The following is a 9391-nucleotide window of genomic DNA, read 5'->3' on the forward strand; positions in this document are numbered from 1 at the left end:
GTGGTTTCTTTGCAGCAATTCGACCATGAAGGCCTGATTCACACAGTCTCCTCTGAACAGTTGATGTTGAGATGTGTCTGTTACTTGAAGTCTGTGAAGCATTTATTTGGGCTGCAATCTGAGGTGCAGTTAACTCTAATGAATTTATCCTCTGCAGCAGAGGTAACTCTGGGTCTTCCTTTCCTGTGGCGGTCCTCATGAGAGCCAGTTTCATCATAGCTCTTGATGGTTTTTACGACTGCACTTGAAGAAACTTTCAAAGTTCGTGAAATCTTTCCGGATTGACAGACCTTTGTGTCTTAAAGTAATGATGGACTGTCGTTTCTCTTTGCTTATTTGAGCTGTTCTTGCCATAATATGGACTCGGTCTTTTACCAAATAGGGCTATCTTCTGTATACCACCCCTACCTTGTCACAACACAACTGATTGGCTGAAACGCATTAAAAAGGAAAGAAATTCCACAAATTAACTTTTAACAAGGTACACCTGTTAACTGAAATGCATTCCAGGTGACTACCTCATGAAGCTGGTTGAGAGAATGCGAAGAGTGTGCAAAGCTGTCATCAAGGCAAAGGGTGGCTACTTTGAAGAAACTCAAATATATAATGTGTTACATCCCTGTTAGTGAGCATTTCACCTTTGCCAAGATAATCCATCCACCTGACAGGTGAGGCATATCAAGAAGCTGATTAAACAGCATGATCATTACACAGCTGCACCTTGTGCTGGGGACAATAAAAGGCCACTCTAAAATGGGCAGTTGTGTCACACAACGCAATGCCACAGATTTTTTGAGGGAGCGTGCAATTGGCATGCTGACCGCTGATCACGGTTTTAAAAAATGTAGGACTGAGAACTATGGTGAGCTAAAGGAAAACACCTACCCAATGCGCCAGGCTCTGGCATGCAGAGAAGGGAGCATTACCAATGATACACAGCGTTGAATTCAATGTCAAACAGCAGCATGGCTCAGTGCTGCCCCCTGTGTCATGGAGGAATGTGGACACGCCATCTTTGACCCTGAAGAGTTGAGGACGCTTCTGCAGCACCATCAGCATCATGGAAACCTGAAAAAGAGTAAGCCTCCATCCAGAATTATATATTTGATACTAAGTATGTTAAATTCTTTTTCTGGTAAGTAGTGGAAGAAAATGTATGGCAAGAGTGTAACTTATTGGCTCAATATGTTCTCTCTTTCCTAGGTTATTTTTCTTACTACACTGCAGATACCATCCTGTCCCTCCAACAATAAGAGTTGTCATTAGCTCTGAGCAGGTCAGCTCTGACAAAATGAGGTCATACTCAGATGGAGATACATGCTTCAAGAATGGGACAGAGAGAGCAGGAGATGGAGAAGAGAGAGAAGGACCATCTAATGGAGGCAGAGAGGAGGAGGAGGAGGAGGAGGAGGAAGAGGAAGAAGATATGCAGACCGAAGAAGACTGGGAAAATGAAGACTTTATTTTACAGCCCTATTATCACTGTTATTTAAAATAACATTTCTTCACAACAATTGGTACCTCATCGTAATTAGCAACTTGGAAATTAACAGAATCAGTAAATTCTTGATAACAATTGGTACATTCTTGTGTCCTTTGCCAAATGACTGATAACATCATAATGCTTATCTTTTTTATGTACTTTGTAAGTAAATACCTGGTAATCAGCAAGTTGTTAAAAGTAGTGTTACTCAAAATTGTTTCTCAAATGGTAATTGGTTCATCCGGGCAGAACATCACTTAAGCAATCTGTCCTCCTAATTTTGTCATTGCAGGTTTGAATAGTGACATGGCATCCCAGGTCCTTGCCTGCTCCCTCTGCCCATTCTCTCATATTATGGCAAAACTCCACCAACACATCAGGACTAGGTACCAAGGGGATGAACGGAAGCGTCAACACTGAAGAATCTGGGACGGAAAACCTTCCCTCAAGCACAAAAATTATCCCCTATAGAACCGATAACAAGACAATAAGCTGCCCTCATTGTGGGAATGTTTACCAAAACCACAACTCCCTGGAAAAACATAAGAATTCACACATTGTGATGTTATTGCGGGTGTAGCGAAATGCTTGTGCTGGTACTGTACATAAATGGACGAGCGATGTCAGAGCGGCATGGACTAAGATACAGTAGAATAGTATAGAATACAGTATATACATATGAGATGAGTAATGCAAGATCTGTAAACATTATTAAGTGACTAAGATACCGTAGAATAGTATAGAATACAGTATATACATATGAGATGAGTAATGCAAGATATTTAAACATTATTAAAGTGGCTAGTGTTCCATTTATTAAAGTGGCCAGTGATTTATAGTCCATGTGGGGACTATAAATCACTGTATAGGCAGCAGCCTCTAATGTGCAAGTGATGGCTGTTTAACAGTCTGATGGCCTTGAGATAGAAGCTCGGTCCCAGCTTTGATGCACCTGTACTGACCTCGCCTTCTGGATGATAGCGGGGTGAACAGGCAGTGGCTCGGGTGGTTGATGTCCTTGATGATCTTTTTGGCCTCCCTGTGACATCGGGTGATGTAGGTGTCCTGGAGGGTGGGTAGTTTGCCCCCTGGTAATGCGTTGTGCAGACCGCATCACCCTCTGGAGAGCCTTGCGGTTGTGGGCGGTGCAGTTGCCGTACCAGGCGGTGATACAGCCCGACAGGATGCTCTCAATTGTGCATCTGTAAAAGTTTGTGAGGGTTTTAGGTGCCAAGCCAAATTTATTTAGCCTCCTGAGGTTGAAGAGGCTCTGTTGCGCCTTCTTCACCACACTGTCTGTGTGGGTGGTCCATTTTAGTTTGTCAGTGATGTGTACGCCAAGGAACCTGAAGCTTTCCACCTTCTCCACTGCGGTCCCATCGATGTGGATATGGGGGTGCACCCTCTGCTGTTTCCTGAAGTCCACGTTCATCTGTGAACATTGCGGAATGGGTTTCAAAGCAGCATGCCATTTTCAGATTCATATACGAAGATGTCCATAACCCTGCACACGAAACGCTTTGTCATTCTCAGGGAACTTAAAAGACATGTTAACTCACATGGGTGAGAAACCTCACCAGTGCTCCAAGTGTGGGAGGAGATTTTCTTTAAAGGAAACTCTGAAAACGCATCTTAAAAGGCATGGATTTTAAGATGTTCTAAACAGATCATATTAGTTATGTATAAAGTCTTGTAGACAGTATTACTTCTTTCCCCCCAGGTCCGGCGTTATGGGCTGGCCTTAGGGGGCCTGGCCTGCCCTACCGTACCTTCTTTCCCGTACAAATAAAATATAAATAATTTATTTGACGAGACGCGTGCCGACAGAAACTCATCAATCTAAGTTCAGGCACCCGAGCGAGTGAAACGGTGCCCCTCTGTCTCAGTATGTGTAGACCATGTATCTGATGCTGTCTGCACCAAAGGATTATGGCATGTCATACAATTTTTGGCCAGACAGCATCAGATACATTTGTTACATATAGAGGGGCGCTGTTTTGCTCACTCGGATGCTTTCTCCAGTGACATAGTTTCAGCAGAGAGGAAAAGGCGAAGCGAGAGTGCTCACTCGTCAAAATCTGTCCAGAATAGAGCCAATTTATGCTTGATACGAAAATGTGGTTGGCGGCGCCGTATGGATGGTGTGACGCAATGGCGGATCCTCCAGAGGCACGCAGAGACCAATTTGAGCTCTACTGCACCCTGTGAGCCTTTCAAATTTTGTAACAATGCGGAGGTCTCCATATAGCTCCGCATTGACAATTGGTTGACGGTAGGTGAGGGCGGGAGGTCCTGGATAAACACCAACTCACTTCCTTCACAACATCTCTGCGCAAGAAGTATGATGCCCTGACTTCTGCAGAGGCTGTATCACAGTAAATGCTGCACAGCCAATGCAGACTCAGATTGACCATGCAGCGCCTTTTAGCCCAATGCGTTTCTATGGGCATAATATGCAGACCTAAGCTTATCGCCTGCCTTCCTGCCTTTGGGACAAAGACTCCCATTGTTAGGGAGAAGACATGAGAATCCCGTCATTATATACAGATGTTATGTGAATTATTTAACAAACTATTTCAGTGTCTCTGTGCGTCTCCCAAAAGTTTGTAAGTCTTTTGGGATTTAAGTAACGGACAGAGTCCCGGTCTGCATAGTCAGAGATATTTATTCATTGAGAATTCTGCCATCACAATTTCAGAGTCCATCTTTTATACTCATACAAAAAATCCCTCCCCTCTGTAGGCGGGCTGTAGTTTTCCACTCTAAAACTGCTCTCCTGACCATCAGTTCACACACACACACACACACATATACACACACATATACACACATCCATACACACATACACATACACACACACACACACACGCATACACACTTTCTTATCATAGCCTACTCCCTGCATTCCTCAGTTATCGCCGTTCTCACAATATTCTGCACCATGTTTCATAACAGTTTCTCTCCTCCCTAAATTGGGAGGCCTCTTTATCTTGGTTTCTCAGTTGTCTGTAGACAGTTCTCCTTGTCCTTTGTCTGGCCTAACCCTTACTCACATTGCTGAATAGTAGCTCAATGTCATAGTCTTTACTGGTCCTACATTCACACATTCTAACACATTCCACACAGTTTCAGGGTGTAATAATTTGTCATTAATAATTAATCTATCAACAGATCTCTGGTTTCAGACTCTTGCGAATTGGTTAAAGTTGGCGAGTGCACTGTTAAAGGCGTTGCATGGTCAATCCGTTGTCTGCGTTGGCCGTGCAGCGTTTATTTATTTTTGGACATTTTAGTCATTTACCAGACTTACAATTAGTGAGTGCATATATTTTTCATACTGGCCCACCGTGGGGGTGGTACGGCCTCTGCAGAAGTCAGGGCATTCATACTTTAGGCACTTTGCGGAGCAGCGCAGAGCTGTTGAGCAGAGCTGAGTTTGTGTTTACACAGGACCTCCTGTCCCCACCTACCATCAACCAATCATGTCAATGCAGAGATACAGTGGGGGAAAAAAGTATTTAGTCAGCCACCAATTGTGCAAGTTCTCCCACTTAAAAAGATGAGAGAGGCCTTTAATTTTCATCATAGGTACATGTCAACTATGACAGACAAAATGAGAGAGAAAAAAATCCAGAAAATCACATTGTAGGATTTTTAATCAATTTATTTGCAAATTATGGTGGAAAAATAAGTATTTGGTCAATAACAAAAGTTTCTCAATACTTTGTTATATACCCTTTGTTGGCAATGACACAGGTCAAACGTTTTCTGTAAGTCTTCACAAGGTTTTCACACACTGTTGCTGGTATTTTGGCCCATTCCTCCATGCAGATCTCCTCTAGAGCAGTGATGTTTTGGGGCTGTCGCTGGGCAACACAGACTTTCAACTCCCTCCAAAGATTTTCTATGGGGTTGAGATCTGGAGACTGGCTAGGCCACTCCAGGACCTTGAAATGCTTCTTACGAAGCCACTCCTTCGTTGCCCGGGCGGTGTGTTTGGGATCATTGTCATGCTGAAAGACTCAGCCACGTTTCATCTTCAATGCCCTTGCTGATGGAAGGTGGTTTTCACTCAAAATCTCACGATACATGGCCCCATTCATTCTTTCCTTTACACGGATCAGTAGTCCTGGTCCCTTTGCAGAAAAACAGCCCCAAAGCATGATGTTTCCACCCCCATGCTTCACAGTAGGTATGGTGTTCTTTGGATGCAAGTCAGCATTCTTTGTCCTCCAAACACGACGAGTTGAGTTTTTACCAAAAAGTTCTATTTTGGTTTCATCTGACTATATGACATTCTCCCAATCCTCTTCTGGATCATCCAAATGCACTCTAGCAAACTTCAGACGGGCCTGGACATGTACTGGCTTAAGCAGGGGACACGTCTGGCACTGCAGGATTTGAGTCCCTGGCGGCGTAGTGTGTTACTGATGGTAGGCTTTGTTACTTTGGTCCCAGCTCTCTGCAGGTCATTCACTAGGTCCCCCCGTGTGGTTCTGGGATTTTTGCTCACCGTTCTTGTGATCATTTTGACCCCACGGGGTGAGATCTTGAGTGGAGCCCCAGATCGAGGGAGATTATCAGTGGTCTTTTATGTCTTCCATTTCCTAATAATTGCTCCCACAGTTGATTTCTTCAAACCAAGCTGCTTACCTATTGCAGATTCAGTCTTCCCAGCCTGGTGCAGGTCTACAATTTAGTTTCTGGTGTCCTTTGACAGCTCTTTGGTCTTGGCCATAGTGGAGTTTGGAGTGTGACTGTTTGAGGTTGTGGACAGGTGTCTTTTATACTGATAACAAGTTCAAACAGGTGCCATTAATACAGGTAACGAGTGGAGGACAGAGGAGCCTCTTAAAGAAGAAGTTACAGGTCTGTGAGAGCCAGAACTCTTGCTTGTTTGTAGGTGACCAAATACTTATTTTCCACCATATTTTGCAAATAAATTCATTTAAAATCCTACAATGTGATTTTCTGGAGAAAAAATATCTAAATTTGTCTGTCATAGTTGACATGTACCTATGATGAAAATTACAGGCCTCTCTCATCATTTTAAGTGGGAGAACTTGCACAATTGGTGGCTGACTAAATACATTTTTTCCCCACTGTATATGGAGACCTCCGCATTGTTACAAAATTTGGGAGGTGCACAGGGATACGGCTGGGAGCTCAAGTTGGCCTCCGCATGTTTCCAGAGGCTCCGCAACTGCATCACACCCTCCATAAGGAGCCTCCAACCACTTTTTCGGATCAAGCATAAATGAGCTGTTAGGATGCTGGATTCCCCTAAAGTAAATTTGTTTTGCCATAATTATGTAATTACTCCTGTCTAAATCATTCAAAATACTTCACCAGGGAGCATGACTTAGCCACAGAGGATCATTATAGCTATGGATTGTTTCAAATCACAAGTGTGTAGGCCTATGCCTACCCTTACGAAAAAAGATTGCAGACAGACTGCAGTATAACTGCAGTTAAAGTGCAGTATAACTGCAGTATGCAGCAAATACTGCATCCAAAATACTTTTTTTTTTACTGCAGTAATTTCAGTGTAACTGCAGTTAGAGTACAGTTCAAGTCTTTTTTTGTAAGGGTGAGAATATTTTATGTACGAACCGGGCGCCAGGGGGCACGAGTGTATTACCTGCTGGTCACATCAAGCCCAGATGATAGTGGGAGATCCGTAGCGCCCACTAGCGGCTGCCCAGGCTAGGTAGAGTACCCGGTGGTAGCCGGCTAGTGACAGTGTCTAAGGTTCAGGGAAGGGTCCTGTGCGGAGGCCCGCTAGTGATGACTGTTTAACAGTCTGATGGCCTGGAGTTAGAGGTTTACCAGTCTCTTGGTCACAGCTTTGATGCACCTGTAGTGTCTCCGCCTTCTAGCTGGCTTAGGCCCTTGATAATCTTCTTGGCCTTCCTGTGACACCGGGTGCTATAGATGTCCTGGAGGGCAGGCAGTGTGCCCCCGATGATGCGTTGGGCTGACCGCACCACCCTCTGGACAGCCCTGCGGTTGCGGGCGTTGGTGATACAGTCTGACAATGCTCTTGATGGTGCATCTGTAGACGTTCGTGAGGGTCTCATCCACATTTCTTCAGCCTCCTGAGGTTGAAGAGGCACTGTTGCACCTTCTTCACCATGCTGTCGGTATGGAGGGACCATTTCAGGTCGTCAGCGAAGTGCACGCCGAGGAACTTGAAGCTTTTGACCCTCTCCACTGCAGCCCCGTCGATGTGGATGGGGGTGTGCTTGCTCTGCGTTCTCCTGTAGTCCACGATCAGCTCCTGGCACCTCCCTGTAGGCTGTCTCTGTTGGTAATCAGGCCTACCACTGTTGTTGTCAGCAAACTTGATTGAGTTGGAGACGTGCGTTGGCTGAGCACACACCCCTGTGGGGTCTCCATGTTGAGGATCAGCGTGGCGGAGGTGTTGTTGCCTACCTTCACCACCTGCGGTCGGCCCATCAGCAAGTCTAAGACCCAGTTGCATAGGGAGGGGTTCAGACCCAAGGCCCTGAGCTTAGTGATGAGCTTGGAGGGCACTATGGTGTTGAAGGCTGAGCTGTAGTCAATGAACAGCATTCTTAAATAGGTATTTATCTTGTCCAGGTGGGATAGGGCAGTATGCAGTGCAATGGCGATTGTTTTGTCCGTGAAATTGTAGTGGGTCTAGGGTGTCGGGCAGAGGTGTGGACTCGAGTCATGTGACTTGGACTCGAGTCAGACTCGAGTCATGAATTTGATGACTTCAGACTCGACTCGACAAAATGTACAAAGACTTGCAACTTGACTTGGACTTGCGCCTTATGACTCGAGAAGACTTGCTACGAGGACTTGTAATGACTTGCAAAGGCTTGCTAAGAGGACTTGAAATGACTCGAAACTAAAATGTAGGACTTTGGACTCGACTTGAGACTTGATGGCTTTGACTTTTGACTCGACTTGGGACTTGCCTCATCTTTGACTCGACTTGACTCGGGACTCGAGGGCAAAGACTTGAGACTTACTTGTGACTTGCATAACAATGACTTTGTCCCACCTCTGGTGTCGGGTAAGTTGATATGATCCTTAACTAGCCTCTCAAAGCACTTCATGATGACAAAAGTGGGTGGTACGGGGAGATAGTCATTTAGGTTAGTTACCTTCGCTTTCTTGGGTACAGGAACAAGGGTGGACACCTTTAAGCAAGTGGGGACAACAGACTGGGACAGGGAGAGATTGAATATGTCTGTAAACACTTCAGCCAGCTGGTCTGCACATGCTCGGAGGATGTGGTTTAGGATTGTCAAGACTCCAGCCACCCAAGTCAGACTGTTCTCGCTGCTACAGCACAGCAATCGGTACCGATGCGCCAAGTCTGGAACCAACAGGACCCTGAACAGCTTCTACCCACAAGCCACAAGACTGCTAAATAGTTATCCAAATACACTACATTACCAAAAGTATGTGGACACCTGCTCGTCGAACATCTCATTCCAAAATCATGGGCATTAATATGGAGTTGGTCCCCCCTTTGCTGCTATAACAACCTCCTCTTCTGGGAAGGTTTTACATTAGAACATTGCTACGGGCACTTGCTTCCATTCAGCCACAAGAGCATTAGTGAGGTTGGGCAATTAGGCGTGGCTCGCAGTCGGCGTTCCAATTCGTCCCAAAGCTGAAATGTCTCGAGTCAGTAAATTGCATGCTCAGTGTGCAATTAGTGTTTAACATGATTTTTGAATGCCTACCTCATCTCTGTACTCCACACATACAATTCTCTGTAAGGTCCCTCAGTTGAGCTGTGAATTTCAAACAGTCAACCACAAAGACCAGGGAGGTTTTCCAATGCCTCGCAAAGAAGGGCACATATTGGTAGATGGGTAAAAATAAAAATAAACAGACATTGAATATCCCTTTGAGCATGGTGAATAT

The sequence above is a fragment of the Coregonus clupeaformis genome, chromosome 6, assembly GCF_020615455.1.
Source record: "Coregonus clupeaformis isolate EN_2021a chromosome 6, ASM2061545v1, whole genome shotgun sequence".
Classification (NCBI taxonomy): Eukaryota; Metazoa; Chordata; class Actinopteri; order Salmoniformes; family Salmonidae; genus Coregonus; species Coregonus clupeaformis.